Source organism: Petromyzon marinus, chromosome 25 (assembly GCF_048934315.1).
Source record: "Petromyzon marinus isolate PM22_M1 ecotype Great Lakes invasive population chromosome 25, UKy_Petmar_22M1.pri1.0, whole genome shotgun sequence".
NCBI classification, from domain to species: Eukaryota; Metazoa; Chordata; class Hyperoartia; order Petromyzontiformes; family Petromyzontidae; genus Petromyzon; species Petromyzon marinus.
Genome location: NC_133691.1, coordinates 2,847,978 through 2,864,716, shown reverse-complemented (window position 1 = coordinate 2,864,716; position 16,739 = coordinate 2,847,978). Strand labels below are relative to the sequence as shown.

At 51.5% G+C, this 16,739-nt stretch overlaps 1 protein-coding gene across 4 annotated transcripts in view; it reads left to right on the top strand.

Annotated features, from left to right (window-relative positions):
- Window positions 1-16,739, top strand: part of LOC116945974 (guanine nucleotide-binding protein G(s) subunit alpha-like) — a 120,453-nt gene that overhangs the window by 68,606 nt on the left and 35,108 nt on the right. The window lies entirely within an intron of this gene.

Here is a 16,739-nt window from a genome sequence, read left to right as displayed (position 1 = left end):
GACGGCACATGGCCCCATCCATCGTCCCTTTGATGCGGTGAAGTTGTCCTGTCCCCTTAGCAGAAAAACACCCCCAAAGCATAATGTTTCCACCTCCATGTTTGACGGTGGGGATGGTGTTCTTGGGCTCATAGGCAGCATTCCTCCTCCTCCAAACACGGCGAGTTGAGTTGATGCCAAAGGGCTCCATTTTGGTCTCATCTGACCACAACATTTTCACCCAGTTGTCCTCTGAATCATTCAGATGTTCATTGGCAAACTTCAGACGGGCATGTATATGTGCTTTCTTGAGAAGGGGGATCTTGTGGGCGCTGCAGGATTTCAGTCCTTCACGGCGTAGTGTGTTACCAATTGTTTTCTTGGTGACTATGGTCTCAGCTGCCTTGATCATTGACAAGATCCTCCCGTGTAGTTCTGGGCTGATTCCTCACCGTTCTCATGCAACTCCACGAGGTGTGATTTTGCATGGAGCCCCAGGTCGAGGGAGATTGACAGTTTTTTTTGTGTTTCTTCCATTTGCAAATAATCGCACCAACTGTTGTAACCTTCTCACCAAGCTGCTTGGCAATGGTCTTGTAGCCCATTCCAGCCTTGTGTAGGTCTACAATCTTGTCCCTGACAACCTTGGAGAGCTCTTTGGTCTTGGCCATGGTGGAGAGTTTGGAATCTGATTGATTGATTGCTTCTGTGGACAGGTGTCTTTTATACAGGTAACAAGCTGAGATCATGAGCACTCCCTTTAAGAGTGTGCTCCTAATCTTAGCTCGTTACCTGTATAAAAGACACCTGGGAGCCAGAAATCTTTCTGATTGAGAGGGGGTCAAATACTTATTTCCCTCATTAAAATGCAAATCAATTTATAACATTTTTGAAATGCGTTTTTCTGGATTTTCTTGTTATTCTGTCTCTCACTGTTCAAATAAACCTACCATTAAAATTATAGACTGATCATTTCTTTGTCAGTGGGCAAATGTACAAAATCAGCAGGGGATCAAATAATTTTTTCCCTCACTGTATCTATGTGACTTTACCGAAAAACCCAAGAATATTAATCCCTGCAGTCACGAAAGCTTTAAGTCAAGATGAAATAAAACGTTCGTTATTTGTTCATTATTGAGCGAAAATATTAATTCCCTCTCGATGGGCTCTGTAGAGCACCCTCATGGTGGAGGCTCCTTCACGTCAGCAGTGGTATGAGCAAGCAATTGCAGGGTTTCACCTTTACCTAAAACATTTTGTAAATAGTGCTCCATTCATGATGCTTCCGGCATCAGTGGCGTGAGCATTTTTATAGATACCCCACTACAACAAAAATCATAAGAGGAGAGCAACGTTTGTTTGTATATATTTTTCCTGTACTCTACACGCCTCCCGTCAATGTCATCTCCCATCGCTCGCCGGCCGTGACGTTGCCCCCCTCCCCCCCCCCCCCCCCCCCCCGGGGTCTGGTCATCGCGTCTCAACGCGTGACAGCGTCGCGGGTGGTGGCGAGCGCTCGCTGCGGTTATCCGATCGTTGATCTAAGCGGCTTGGAGTCGTGGACGCTGCCGCTCTGGGTCTGCTGCTCCTCCTCAGCAGGGCCCCCTTGTTAGGGTGGGGTTGGGTATGGGGGGGGGTGTGTGGGGGATCCACTGTTGGGGGGAACCAGGGTGGTGGCGAGAGGCGGTGGAAGCGGTGGATGCTGGCTCGAGGACGCCGTGAGAAGGGGAAGTGCGGTGAGTAATAGGCAGAGCGGTTATTTTTTTATTATTATTATTACTCAAGCGAAGTTAAAATAGCGCCACGCACCGCTTTGCCCCCCCCACCCCCGCCCGAGGTTACGGTTTCCCAATTTCCAAACGTACGGCGGAGTTGACGCCCCCCCAGCCTGTCGTCCGATGCCATTCCTCGCTTCAATCTGCTGGCTTGTGTACGTGCCGCGGGATTCGGGAGCTCTGGCCCGAGTCGGATTTCAGAATCAGAATTTATTTATTTAGTAGAGAATAGACGAGAAATCCGATGAGCGACAAAGCTCTTTGTCACAGATATCCCGTGGGGGGGGTCAGGGGGGGGGCACGGGATCAAAACGTTGCAACAACGAATAATACAAAAAACAGGATTGTAGTGCTAAGTATAGGCAAGGTTAACGAACCTTCCACTCACGACTCAAGCTCCTTCTGTCCCGACAAATCTCGCTCCCCCTCCCCTCTACGCTCCGCACCCCATAACCCACCCCGCACCCTCCGTGCTCGACTTCTCGGGATCATGGTTCATCTCCAACACATTGCTCATCCACTGCCAGATGAAGGCTCTCTCTGGTGACGGTGTTGGTCATGGGGGGGGGGGGGGGGGGGCTTGTTTCAGCCATGCTTCACCGTGGTTGGTGAAGCTGTGGGTGGGGGGGCGACCTGGGACCGGTTTAGATATCGCATGCAACTGGTGTTAGCCACGGACGGGAATCGAACTGGGTTCGGCGCGGGTTTACAGCGCGTGGCGCACGAACCGCCGCTCGCCCCTCCCCACCTCCCAGTAACTCGGCAAGCGTCGTTGAAGCGGACTCCCTCTGCCACCCCCGTCGCCTGTTTACCTGAACCAATCACCGGGTAGCAGTTCAACGTCGCGTCCGTGGAGATTGACATAAGAAGTTCAACGTACATATGCGCGTAACTTGCGTGCCTGCTAAAGTGGTGAACTATTTGTCCTTTATATTCTTGGTTCTTTCGGTAAAGTCACGTAGAAGGGAAACAATAAAATAAAAACTATAAAACAATAGAATTTTATTGTTTTATAGATTTTTTTATTATTTTATTGTTTCCCTTCTTCGTGACTTTACCGAAAGAACCAAAAATATGAATCCCTGAAGTCACGAAAGCTTTAAATAAAAATGTATTTGTCCTTTGTAAACGTGACACATTTTTTTACTGTTTGGCCGTGTCGGATGGTGGAGGGTTACGACACATTTATAAATAACGCGATCTAAGCCAAAAACCTTTATTATGAATAATATTGGTCGCGAAAGCCTACTACGTGTTAAACTGTCTGCTACTGTACCGAATTAACAGGTCGTTCCATTCCCTGAAAGCGTTGCCAGCCAGCGCTGGGTTGTCTCTCTGATCTCTCCATACCGTGACTGGCTTAATGAGCTCCTTCCTTACGAGCCAAACCACTGCAAGGCCATACATGCCACGTATGTGATAATGGTGGTGGTATCATGTACGAGTCGCTCTTTGTGGTTTACTGCACGTCGACTGAGCAAGAAAGACGAATAACGACAGTTAAGCCCGCTTCGGTTGTGTGGGGGCTGTGTGACCATTTTTCACCACCCTCTGTCACCACAGGTTGGTGATGGGGTAGGCGGGGGGGATCCCGGACTAGTTTCAGATATCACTCGCCACCGATGTAACGCCGCCCCGGTTGGGACGCGTGCGTCATATTACAGTGCCACGCGCGTGCTCGCACACCACCGCACCACCACTCCGCCCCTATAGGAATAGCTGGGTAGGAATTTGAGATTGCGTTACTGTGGTGAAACGATTGAGGTTAGCCGAGTTGGCGGTGATATTGCGCGCGGTCCACCGTGCTAACCTCGGCCTGCGCCGCCGCGGCGTATTTTTCCGTCGCGTCGTTTGTCCCCCGTCCGTGCGAGAGACGCTTCGCGAAGACGAAAGCTGAGATCCTTGTCCCGGGGTGCGCCTGCTGCCTCAGCTGTCTCGGCGCTTGCGGGCGACGCAGGAAGGTTGTGGTGTGTCCCCTACTCCGCGGAAACCTGCGATACCGTCCTATGGTACCGCAAGAGGAGTAGTACTTTTCAAGGAGGTGCAGGGAAATGTTTGCGTTTTGCTTTTCCATAGCGCGCTCCGTGCAGCGCATCTCAGGCCGCGTTTGCGATGAAAACTGACGGTTGATCAGTCCAGCTCAAGGATAAGCTCGTCCACAAACCGATGGTTTTATTTTACTCGACTTATAAGATTCGACTGCACCTGGATTCCTCCCGATAAAGACTTTGGACGGGGCGAGTTCCCAAGACGGGGGAACGTCGTGGCAGAAGTATCCCCGGAGCATCGTGGACAAGTGCTGGCGTGCGCGCGCGCGCACACACACTCACTCGCGTTGGCCCCGCGTTCAAACGCACCCACCCGCCGAACCCAACCCCTTTTTTTCCATGCCCTCTCTCCAGTGCTCCCACCCACCCCCTATCACTCCCTCCACCCAGTCGTTTTGCACGAGGTCTCGAAAAATCATATCGCACCGTCGCCGCTTGGAGGGCGGATGTGAGAAATTGTAGTTTGGGAAGTCGGGCGCGGGGTGAGGGTGCGATCGGTGTTAGAAGCTACGGCAGTTCAAGTGATGAGACCTGGCCAAGGGCCAACAAAGGGGCTTGAGGATCGAGGTGTGGGGGGGGGGGGCGGCTGGTGGGTCAGGATGGGGTTCAGGATGGAACGGACCGAGCTGCTTCTCTGGGTTTCTCGTGCGGCCGGTGAGCAGGCCTTCTTGAGATCGGTCGGTGAGCAGGGCAAGTGATTGGACGAAGGCTGTGCCCGTAGGGTTTTTTTGTTGTTGTAAACGGCCGCGTGTGGAGTCGTTTTGTGGTTGTCCAGGAAAGACGTAGGACTGTTGTTTCAGGAGGGTCCCCTCCCTGCATTGGTTTTTTTTTTTAATTTACGAAGTTTTCAGCCGATTAACGCTTTCCCGTTCCGGGACGTCTGCACGTTGCTGGATGTGGGTGTCCCATTCACCGCTGAATCTCGGAACGCGCGAGCGGTTCAGCGTTTTAGCGATGCTGCTTTTAAAGACGTTATGCTCACCGCAGAGAACCGTAGCGACGCGACCGCGCTCTGTGATAGCTGGTGCCAAAAACTGTGCCGCACGCCCTCCCGCACTTGGCCTTTTACTTCCGATTCTGTTTCGATGACGTGCGCTGTTCGGTAACCAGAACGGGATCTGAAGAAAAACTGATGACGTACACATGTACGTAAGTACATCATCGCAACGGGACGGGGTTAATAGCGAGTGCCGTATCACAGGGCAAGTGCAGCGCAGCCGCCAACGCACGGCCTTAGCCACAAAGAGCGAGGATAGCGACGTCGCATGTTGAACTTCTATCGCGCCGTACGTAGCCAATCGTGCTGAATCGGAGCAGCGAATTAAATCGGGTGTCTTGCAGAGTCCTCACTGTGTTTACTCTCTGCTTTGTGGCCGTACACAGCACGCCGTCCTCCCCGCTTGGGTTGTGAACTGGGTTTGTGTGACTGTGCTGCTGCTGCTGTGGCAGCCACGGTGCATCACGAGAGAGATCACACTTCCGCTTCCCACGGGCCCGACCCTTCCATGTATTAATAGTTTGTTATTAATAATAATACTTGTTATTTACAGCCCTTTGTCAAACGCCCTCCTAAGCCGTGTCGGTCTGTGGGGGTTGTTTGACCTTTCTTCACTACGCTGGTCAGGGTGTTAATGCTCCTGAGTTCAGTGTTGTCGTGGGTTTTGACAGTTCTGGGGCAGTAAACTCTCACTGTAACACAGGCGTTCGTGATCAATATTATCCATGATAGAGGTTTTTTTGGGTTGATCGCGTCAATATAAATGTGTCGTTAAACCCGCCACCACACGACAGAGCCAATTAATAAGGTTTGTCATGTAAACAGAACATGCCAATTTGTTACTCGTACAGCACACCGGTGTGTTGGAGAGTAAACCCACGACATTTACAATTCGAGTACGACGTTTCACCAGTAATTACAACCAGCATCATCAGGCGCGACTGCCATATTTGTCAAATTTTAATGTTATAAAGAACAGGATAAGAGTATTGATAAATAAGGAAACAAATTAATGCCGGTATCGTAATAATAAAACAACAGTCTCCTGTAACGTCTCACAAGTCAGAAGGCAGTAGAAGAGGCAACAAATGACCTCTGCTGAGTAAGATAAAAGAAGCAGAATCTAGATGGTGTGGGCAAAAGGGTAGGCGTGAGACCAGAGTGGGGGAGATGGTCGTCAACTATTACACTATTTAAACTAAACTATTTCTATTCTACCAGGCAAGGCACGCTGAGCTATATAGCTCTTTTTCAGAAGCTACCTGTCCACAAATGATCGCTCAGCGAAACAACCTATCATGTGGAAATTTATAGCAGGCAGTATAATCTAGAAGCGTGTTGATTTATAAATGTGGAGGGAATAATCGGAGGACCTGGGGAAAAAATCCACATGACCACGGGGAGAACACGCAAACTCCACACATACAGGCCATCATGGTCAAGTTCGAACCCATTGACTCTTGTACACCAGGCGAGGTAGTTAACATCTCGCCACTGTGGCGCCTCTGTCAGGGAGGACCTGAAACTACTGGCTGGTGAGATGGGAGCAGGGAAAGAGGATCACAAGAAACGGTGAAGGCTGGAAAGCTCCGACAATGAAACCCAACGCCTGATAATGATGGAAAAAAGATGAAATCCTCATAAATGACACACATTTTTATAGAGAGGGCTTTGTCGGTAAAATGTAAAATGGCTTATGCGGATCATTATCATTCTTGACCATTGTCATGATTACAATTTTCTCATGAACATGTTCACCAAAGATTTAAAAAGCAGTGATTTTTGTTCATTGGAAAAAGCCATTAAAAGTTGCCAGGAAGTTTCTAAATACTTTAGTAAATAAAATCGTGATACTTGGCCTAAATCGGGTAGACTGGAGCTGACATTTCAACGGCCCACCTCATCCTTGCCCGTCATCCACTCTGTCAGACTTTCTCTCCAATCCAGATTAACCCATTGCAGCGGCTTTCCATCTCGGCAGCCGGCCGGCCCAATCGGCAGTGGATTAGCCACTTCCGGAGTTGAACGCGGGCGTCGTGCCATTGGTCAGAATCGGGACGATGTCGACGGTCCGGTTGGTCCGGCTCCTCGTGCCGGGACGGGGCCGTTGGTTGTCTCCGGCACATCCAGCCGACTTGGGAGCAGGTGGCACGACGTGGATTGGCTGCCCTTGAAACACATTCAAATGTTCACGTTTGCTGGCCTCATCTTTTTTCTCGACGATGCCGCGGAGATATTTTCGCCCGCTCGTACGCGAGACAGCGATGGGAATATTCCAGTTCCCTTCCGCCGTCGCTGCTGCTGCGTTATTTGGGGCGAACGGTCACCGCGTTTACAGTGGATGCTTTTTTTTCTGCTTAAAAATGTAAAATAACACGCGCTTGTGTTTTTCCTGCGTTAATAAATCATGTAAATGAAACTCTATTGGGGGGGGGGGGGGATTTTAAAATACACGTATATTTTTTAGGTAAATATATATTTTTTAATGAGCAAATTGCAATCCATTCACTGCTTCGCGGCTGCTTCTGAAGTTTGTCCGAGGTTGAACCGACGCCGTTCCGTGGCCGGTGCTCCGTCCCACGATGTTCCTTTTGCCCTCCAGCTCCCGGTTCTCGCCTTATTGACTGATGACTAAACGCCGCCTGCGCCGCGTGGCTTTAATGCGAGGGAGGCCCTTCGCCATCGCCTCGTGTGATCAGTGGGAGCGGCAGCTCCCCCGAGCCATGCATATTTTATGCCGGGACATGTCTCAAATAACCCCCGGCTCTCACCCGGTGAGGTAAGGCGCATTTTTATTTAACTGAAGCAATAATTGCTGTCGGGCGTAACGATCGACGGGGATCACAATGTTGGGTTTAAAAATACAAAAAAATTCTTCAGCTATTGCAAAAATCCCCGTCACCGGTTCAGAAACGATTTAAGAAATTAAATGCCAGGTGGTTCCGAGGTCATAGAGCGCTGAACTGGGGCCGCTGAGAGCCTGGGTTTGAATCCAGGCAGCCGACTGTCATCGAACCAGGTTGGCAATGTCTAGTGAGCTGCTGGTCTTGGCACTCGAGTCGGTCAGTCGCCAAGGAATATAAAACCATCGCAATAAACTTGTTGTTCTGCGCTTAATTTGGCAAAATTGCAGCTCGATTATTACAGCATCGGTGTGAGTGTCATACGACGAAAATGTACTCTCGTGTGTGTGAGAGGTGCTTGCCCGCCACTGTGTTGGAGCAAGAGGACATTGAAAGTTATCTCAGGGGTATCTCTGTGACACCTGATTCAGCGGGCCGCAACCCAAACACGAAGGGGGGTGGGGGGGGGGGGGGTAGCGGTGGCCTCTGCGTCCCAGGTCTCGTAACGCAGCGTCGCGAGCACGGATCGGGGGAAAATAACAAAGCAAGAAAACGAGAGAATGTGGTGGTGGGGGGGAGACACCCTCTTCCCGAACCCTCCGGGTGGCGTCTCCTCCTCCTCTTCCTCCTCCTCCTCCGTCGTGGGCGATGGACGGGGATGACGGTCCGCGCCGCCGCGGCCTCGCGGTCCGTCCGCTTGGGCCGCCCGGCGCAGCTGCCGTTGTCGACGACGACGCGGCCAACAAAACGTGCCAATTGGTTTACTGCTTCACCATACCGGTGAAGCAGTAACCAATTGTGGGTTTGCTCTACCAGTTGTAAATGTTGTGGTTTTAGTGGCACGTTTCATTTACGTGACAAACCTTGCTAATTAGCCGCGTCGGGTGGTGGCGGGTCTAACGACACAATCATATTTACGCCATCTAACCCAAAGAAACCCTTGATTGTGGACAATATTGGTCGCGAATGCCCACTTGATGAACGAAATTAATAAATAAAAATGCGACCCCCACCCTACCCCCAACCCAACCCACCCCCTCCACCAAAACCCCTCCTTTGAAAAGGAGAGACATGATGTGTCCGAGACGGGCTTCCACATGTGAAGTCGTGGGGTCATCTGGGCTTGCCCCATCCGCAAGGGACGTCCCTTGATCTCGCAGGAATGTTGTTTTAAAGGGTGAATTAAAAAAAAATTCATCGTGACCGCATTCCACTTACGCAAATGTGTGCCGCATTTAGCATCCGCGTGCCTCGCTCCCTTTACATGTGTTTAAGTTTTGAGAGGGCACGTGTGTACACACACACTGTTTTGAGAGGGCACGTGTGTACACACACACTGAATGTAAAAATGGAATTATATTCTACGGTACTGTAAAATATTTAATGTGCATCAATTCTTGCATTGTTGGGGCAAGTGCTGTTAGTGAGCATCTATGAAGGCCGGCACGGTACATGAGGAGGTGGGTGGTCAACACGGTCTTCAAAGACAGATCCCCCTTATAGCCGCACTTCCGATAAGCACGGTTGGCTACATATGTGGCGAAAGAAGTTCAACCTACATACATACGGAACAGACGGTTGGGGCAAGTGCTGTTGGCAAGTGGCATCTATGAAGGCCGGCATGGCACACGACAGGGTGGGTGGCCAGCACCACGCCTGACCACCTTTGTCTGCCCAGTGGCGATGTTTTACTTACACACAGCACCAGGTACTACTCACACGCCCTGACCAGCATGGTGCAGCGTGGTCAAACAATTACCCTTGATTGACACTGAATGAGGGATGCCTACATCCAGCAGCGGTTTGGCACATGCCTGAAAGTCAAAGCGACATTCTATAACCAGCCTGGAGGAGTGTGTAGGATCGGCTAAAGATCAGCGTCTTTGTTCCACAAAGAAAGTGCAAAGACTCGCAACGCCTCGCCTCGCGACGCCACGCCTCCCAAGGGGTTAAGCCGCCGCAACGGCATTCGTGAAACGTTCGCCAAAGTTTGTTGGAGATTTTTTTTCGATGTTATTATATCGCAGTGATTAATTTGGAAATAAGAATTCCTCACCTGCGAGCGTTGGACGTTCCCGTAAACAGGACGTAACTTTTTATTGCATCTGTCCGCGTTGAGTGAAACGCCGCTACGCCAACGTGGTGCGGTCCGTGCCAGCGTCTCTCGAGTCACGCGAGGCCGTTAGCTGGCTCGTGCGGGACGTACCGCGCGGTTCGTGCTAGTGTCTTGAGTCGAGCGAGGACGTTAGCTGGCTCGTGCGGTACAACCTTGTCCGGACGTCCACCTCGACAGACTGAGCGATGAGCATTGTCTTGTGCGCGCCGCAAGCTCTCGCTGGATATCGTCGTCGCGCAGGATCTGTGAGAGATGGAGATGGCATGACGGGGAGGAGTGTGGGGTGGCTCCGTTGATAGGTGGCTCGGTAGTCGAGTGAGCGGCTCGCAATCTGAAGATTGTAAATAAAATTATTCTTCGGAGTTTGACTAGGTCCATGATCCCTCCGCGGTCAGTAAAACGAGTACCCGTTTTGTGGCGAAGTCAACAGTGGCTATTGTACGGAGAGGAAAGTGGAATATCCGGCGCTTGTTTCGGCCTCTAAATCGGGAGATGCGCGATCTTAGGAGTAAATCGCTCTGACTTTGTGAGTTGCCGATGCTTTGCGACAATCCATCTACTCGCAGGGAAGGGGGAGGGGGGGGGCGCGTGGGGTACGGAGACGGATCGTTAAATTCCCACAGAGTGGATGGTGCGTCGGTCGCAGCGTTTGTTCGTCGATGATCGATTCCGAACGTCATTGAATCAATAACTGAATCCAGTTCGAGTTTGGTAACGGTCGAACCGATCGGCGGGCACGTTCCATTCCACCGGACGCAAAGACGCACGGGGGGGGGGGGGGTGGGGGGGGGGGTCGCCACTCGCTCTTCATCGTCAGACTTTACTCTGTGTGGCTCAAGCGATGATCGAGTCTTGGATAATCTTTTGTGCGTCTCATTTTTCCATAACGCCACAGCCTCCTCCCCACGCACCGCCCCCTCCTTCCGCCCCCCCGAGATTAACGACCCGAGGCGGCTGCGTGTGAACCCCACCTCGCCGTGGTTGTTTTACGCCGCTCTGGATCGGACCATGGTTGGGCTTGAAAACTAATTCCAGCTCTCGCGTTCTTGGACAGCCGAGGTAGCGTCGGCGTGAGCAGTTTTTCACTCGCAGCGCCCGCGTGTGTATATACATATTTCAGAAAATATATATAAACATTCCTTACGAGAATAGCTCCGGCTCGTAAAACCGCGCCAGACTGGCGGATGCATTAACGCTCGCGCGTGCGCGTGTTTGTGTGTTTGTGTGTTTGCGATTGTCAAAAAATTCGATGACAACCGTCGCATCGCCGGGCGAGCCACAGCTGTGCTTGGGTGCAAACAAGGAGGCGGTTTACGATGGACACACGCGGCGTGCGCACGCGGTGCTGTCTCCCCCCCCCACCCCCCCATGCACGGTGGACACCAAAAGACGACAAAGGCCCCCCCACCCCCGTACAACCTTCACAGTCTTACGGGGCAAGCGGCTGTTAGCTAACACCCGCGCCGGCCGGCACGGCACACGATGCGGCGGGTGGCCAGGACCGCGCCCGTTCGCCTGTAAACTCACGCGCGCAGCAGATGCTGTGCACGCACAAACGCATAGATAAAGATCCCCCAGATAGCGATACGTAAACCGTTGGGGCAAGCATGCATTGTACTAACCAGGGCACCGGGCCCACTCCACCTTGTCACACCGAGGAGAAATAGGATGTCAAAACGTTGTTCATCCCACAGCCCCTCGGCTCCAATTAATCGTGATTAATTGGAGCTCATGTTTGATTTGCGATTGAGCAATCTGGAGTGTGGGGGTTGGTGGATCACACGGACACGGGAGCCTACCGTGCGCGCATGATACACACCTCCGCAAAGGCAGCCACCTTGGAGGAGACGGTACAGAAAAAGGTCTTCTGACAAGCTGTCGGCTACGTGTGGAATTTAAGTGGCTCTGTCTTTATATATATGGCGCCACGGTGGTGAGATGTTAATTACCCCGCCTGGTATGCAGGAGTTCGCGAGTTCGATCCCGACACTGACGCCTGCTGTATATTTGGCGTTTGCGTGTCTCTCTCGCCTTGGTCGCTGGGATTTTTCTCTGGGTCCTCCGGTTTTTCCCTCCACATTTAGAATCGCGTTTTAGACAAGTATTTGGCTGCTATAAACTTCCACCTGATACGCCACTTTGTTGAGCTATCAATTCTGATAGCCAGGTCGCTTCTAAAAAAGCCCCGTATAGCTTAGTGGGCCTTACATGGTAAAATAAAACAAATCTTTAGTTTAATATATATGAGTGGTTTCTCCACACATCCCATGCATTATTCTCCAGGTTGCAGTCGATTGGTTGGAGTGTCCTGAGCTCGAATCGTCCTTAAATGTGCCCGGCCTCGACAGATCTCGGAAAGCTAAGCAAGTGGCGAGCCCGGTGATGAGGGTTCGCATGGGTAACCGTTAGGGCTTGCCAGCTGTTGTAGGCGTGTGGGTGGGTGGGGAGAGATGCTGGGGGGGGGGACAGCGAGGTTGTGGGCTAGGAGTTGGCAAGTCCCGAGTGTCTCCCTCTCTCGTATGCATGGTGGATTTTCTCTCCCAGTCTCCTGCCCCACCGCCACATGAAGCCAAACTCTCGCTATGCGTAGAATTTAATATCTACGGGACCTTTTTGGGAGTATCAAAATGATGAAAAAATAAGAATAAGTTTTACCCTTTCTGGCAATAAAACGAGAGGTGTTAAGATGTTCGAACGCCAAATTGAAACCTTTTTCGCGAGGTATCAAGTCTGCATTGACCACACGCCGTACTTGTGGCAAAACATGCAAACAAACATGCTCTGATGTTACACGCATTGTCTTGGAAACTGATTGGCCTGCACCAGAGACAGAATGTCGTGGCCAGACATCTCCAGCCCCCCTCCCCCCCCATGAAAAACAGACTGGCTGAGGCTTTTTCTGGTTAAGGGAATTTGCTATCCAAGGAAACGAGTAACTTTCATCTTGTAGGTATGTTCCTGCGCTGCCTGACATGGGATTTTTGAAAGCTTTGCTGATAGGGGAGAACAAACATGAATGTGTCTGAACATGAATATGTCTCAATTCAAATGTGTCTGAACATGAATGTGTCTCATTACGAATGTCTGAACATGAATGTGTCTGAACATGAATGTCTCTACATGCATGTGTCTCAATACGTATGTGTCTTGATACGAATGGCTGAACATGAATGTGTCTCAATACGAATGTCTGAACATGAATGTGTCTCAATTCGAATGTCTGAACATGAATGTGTCTCAATTCGAATGTGCCTGAAAATGAATGTGCCTGAACATGAGCATGAATGACTTAAAGTAGACCAGATACGCTTTTGGGTATTTGCGTAATGTAACCTCAAGCTTTGACACCATGTGACTGCTGTACGAGGTATTTTCAGGGTGTAAAAATCAAACAATGCTTGCTTTGAAGTCCTGAGTGATTTTTCCATAAATACATTGCACAGTCTCCTTACAGCGATCTCATGGGGTGGGGGGGGGTTTACATTCAACTAGAGCCTTACATTTTAACCGTGGCCTAGCTTTGAAGTGACCTACGATGGAACAAAAAAACCCCGTGGTCTCTCAACGAAGAGCAAAGACAGCAACAGCTACGCGGCTGGAAGGAGCTTGCTCGAGAAAGTTTCTCAACCTTAAACGTTTGGAAATGTTTTAATCGCAAGGGGCATTAAAAACGACGCTCGGTAGTTTAGCGGTACACGCGATTTAACCTCCCCCCCGCCCCCATTCCGACCCCTGAGGGTCACATGACCCGCTCCTTCGCTGCTTGTACACGCGTCCAGTTGTGTCTTCTGCAATTCCAAACTCGCGCCGCGCGGCAACATTTGTTGTGTGTATTATTACTACTGCGCGGAACATTTCAATGTAGTCCCTAAATTTATGAGTGAAACATCCAGTAAAGTCGGCTTATGCGGAGAACTGTGATACCCGCCACCATCATCGCCAAAGGTGTCCCGAAAGAGCAACTTTTAAGAGCATTTATCATCATCGTACAAGTGACATCACAGCGATGTGATCATTGTGCCATAATCGCTCCCTTGAATCCAACTTTATGCCTACTTTTGTCATGAAGCGAGCGTCAAGTTTGCATCGGTCATCACCCGGGTTACGTTCTTCATGTGTCTCGCTACAAGTTGAGCCGTTTTGCTTCAACGGGGTTGCACCCTCACCCGTAACTTGGCGTTCGAAAGTTAGCTGACCGATTGTGCCGAAGGAGAACGTTTTCAGTCGGTGCGCGTGACCTTCCCGTGGACGTATCGATCACGAGCAGAGGACACCGACGTGGATGGGCGGATCGAAAAACGAAAAGTTTGCCCGAAGAACCACGGTGGAATCGGGCACACGTGCCGCAATCACGCCGAGAAACGGAATGAAGGAACGTGTGGGCCGGGGAGAAAAACGAATGCGAGTTCGCCATGTGTTGTCCCCCTCCGCCGTGTGTCCGCTCCGCCGTGTGTCCCCCTCCGCCGTGTGTCCCCCTCCGCCGTGTGTCCCCCTCCGCCGTGTGCCCCCCTCCGCCGTGTGTCCCCCTCCGCCGTGTGTCCGCTCCGCCGTGTGCCCCCTCTGCCGTGTGTCCGCTCCGCCGTGTGCCCCCTCCGCCGTGTGCCCCCTCCGCCATGTGCCCCCCTCAGCCGTGTGCCCCCTCCGCCATGTGCCCCCCTCAGCCGTGTGCCCCCTCCGCCGTGTGCCCCCCTCCGCCGTGTGCCCCCTCCGCCGTGTGCCCCCTCCGCCGTGTGCCCCCTCCGCCGTGTGCCCCCTCCGCCGTGTGCCCCCTCCGCCGTGTGCCTCCTCCGGCGCGTGTCCGCTCCGCCGTGTGTCCGCTCTACTGTTTTTCCCGAGCTGCCAGCACCCCGCCCCCCCCCCTATAATTAGGGAATTCTTGTGTAAACATTTTGTTAAAATCATGCGGCTATTTTTGGGCCTGCAAGGCGAGATGGATCGGGAGTTGATTTCACATTTTCTGGCTCGCGGCCAAACCCCTTGAGAGTTTTTTTTCTATCTTCCTTAAATTTGGGCCCTGCGAACAAATTTAACAAATTAAACATTCGAGCGTCGGGTCTCGCCACTCTATTCCATCCCGCTAATAACAAGACGATGAAAGTCGGCTCCAGCAGATGACGTCACGCTGAAGGAATATTAACCCAAATCAAGAACGCTTCATGTAAGGATGAGGTTTTATTTGTTGTTTAAGAACACAGTCGCTGAACACAGTCCCTTGAAACGACAAACGTGCCAGCAACAATCGGCACTAATTGAGGCTGTAGAACAGTGGTTCTTCTTAACCAGGGGTGCGAGACACGGACAGATATTTTTTTATAGAAGGTTAAATAATCGAAACACAAATTAAGCACGGGGCACGTAAGTTACAACTCCCTTTGTTTCACCAAACCCTGCGTATTTATTAAGATTGAACAACCAAAAGGGGGGGGGAGGGTGCGCAAGGCCGCAGTAAAGGTTCAGAACCACTGCTGTGGAAGATGATTGAGCCCGTAGATTCCCTGCATTGAGCAACGTTCACCAGAACAATTGGATACGTTTCCAGCAGCACAGCTCATGAAGGGTGAGGGGTGTGTATTGACCTGCTCTTGCTGTACAGTGGTAGAACTGTGTGTGTGTGTATAAAATAGCTGCTCATATTGTGGTTCACTCAAACCCTGGTACATGAAACAAAGAAAAACATTCTTTCAGCTTTAAACCATCTTGATTAAGTACATTTGCACACAGGATTAACCGGTTGTGAGTTTGTGGATTAGCGTCATTTTAATTCCAAAATGCTCTTTGATGATCGAAATAGAAGCATTTAACACGTAGCAGGCTTTAGCCACCAATATTCATAATAGAGGCTTTTGGGTTAGATGGCTTAAATATAAATGAAGTTAAACCACCCGACACAGCCAATTAGGAAGGTTTGTCACGTAAACAAAACATGCCAATTCGTTTCTTCTTACGAGTACAGCACACCCGGTGTGTTGGAGAGTAAATGCTGCGGGTCTACTCTGAACTAGTAACGAATTGGCATGTTTTGTTGACGTGACAAACCTCACGAATTGGCTGTGTCGGGTGGTGACGGGTTTAACGGCACATTTATATTGACGCGATCTAAACCCCAAAAAACCTCTATTATCGAAATAGAACCGATTGTAAAATTGCTTTCGCGCACGCCGAAGCCGGGAACAAACGCGAATCGGAGAGCCACGTCGAATTTCGCGCGGTCAGAAGATCAGATTTGCGCTCGGACAAGAGAGAGAGAGAGCGAGCGCGAGACGGCACCGCGGTGGCCGGTGGGCGAGAGGGACTGGTCACTGGTTACGCGGAATGCCAGCCAAAAGTAGCGACGGCACACGCACCCCCCCCCCCAAAGTAAAGACAACCGCCGCATTGGTGAGCGGCGACCAGGGCCCACAGCGTGGTGGGAGTAAGGCGGATCGTTGATGCACCATCGGGATTGGGGAGAGACGACGTCGTGTTGCGGTGCTAGCCTTCGTCTAGCAGCGGATAGACCGTGACCGACCGTGACGGTGATGAAATGCGCTCGATCATAGCACAGGACTCCACCGCGCCGGACAGCGACGATTTGTGGAGGCCTTCATCTATCAGCGGATAGATCATTGCTCCCGACGGCGGTGGTGGTGGTGAAGATCGGTAGTAGAAAGCGCGCTACGATCTCGGTGACCCCCAAGTTCAGAGGAGGGTCGACTTTTGAGAACGCCCGCCCGCTCGCTCGCGCATTCGTCCGCTACCCCTTGCGCGTTGTCATCGTTAGACCGGCGAAGTGCGCTTGCGTGCCACCCGGGGTTAGAGTTGATCCCCGTTGTGTCTGCGTGTGGTGCCGTGCCGTGCCATGCGGTGCATTGCATTGCCATGCGGTGCCCGTGCGGTGCCATGCGGTGCGGTGCCGCCCGTGCTGCGGCGTCTCACCGATCGGTGATGCGCGCGTGCACCCTCGGCAGGCCCCGTCTCGCCCACAGCTGGGAGTGTACACAG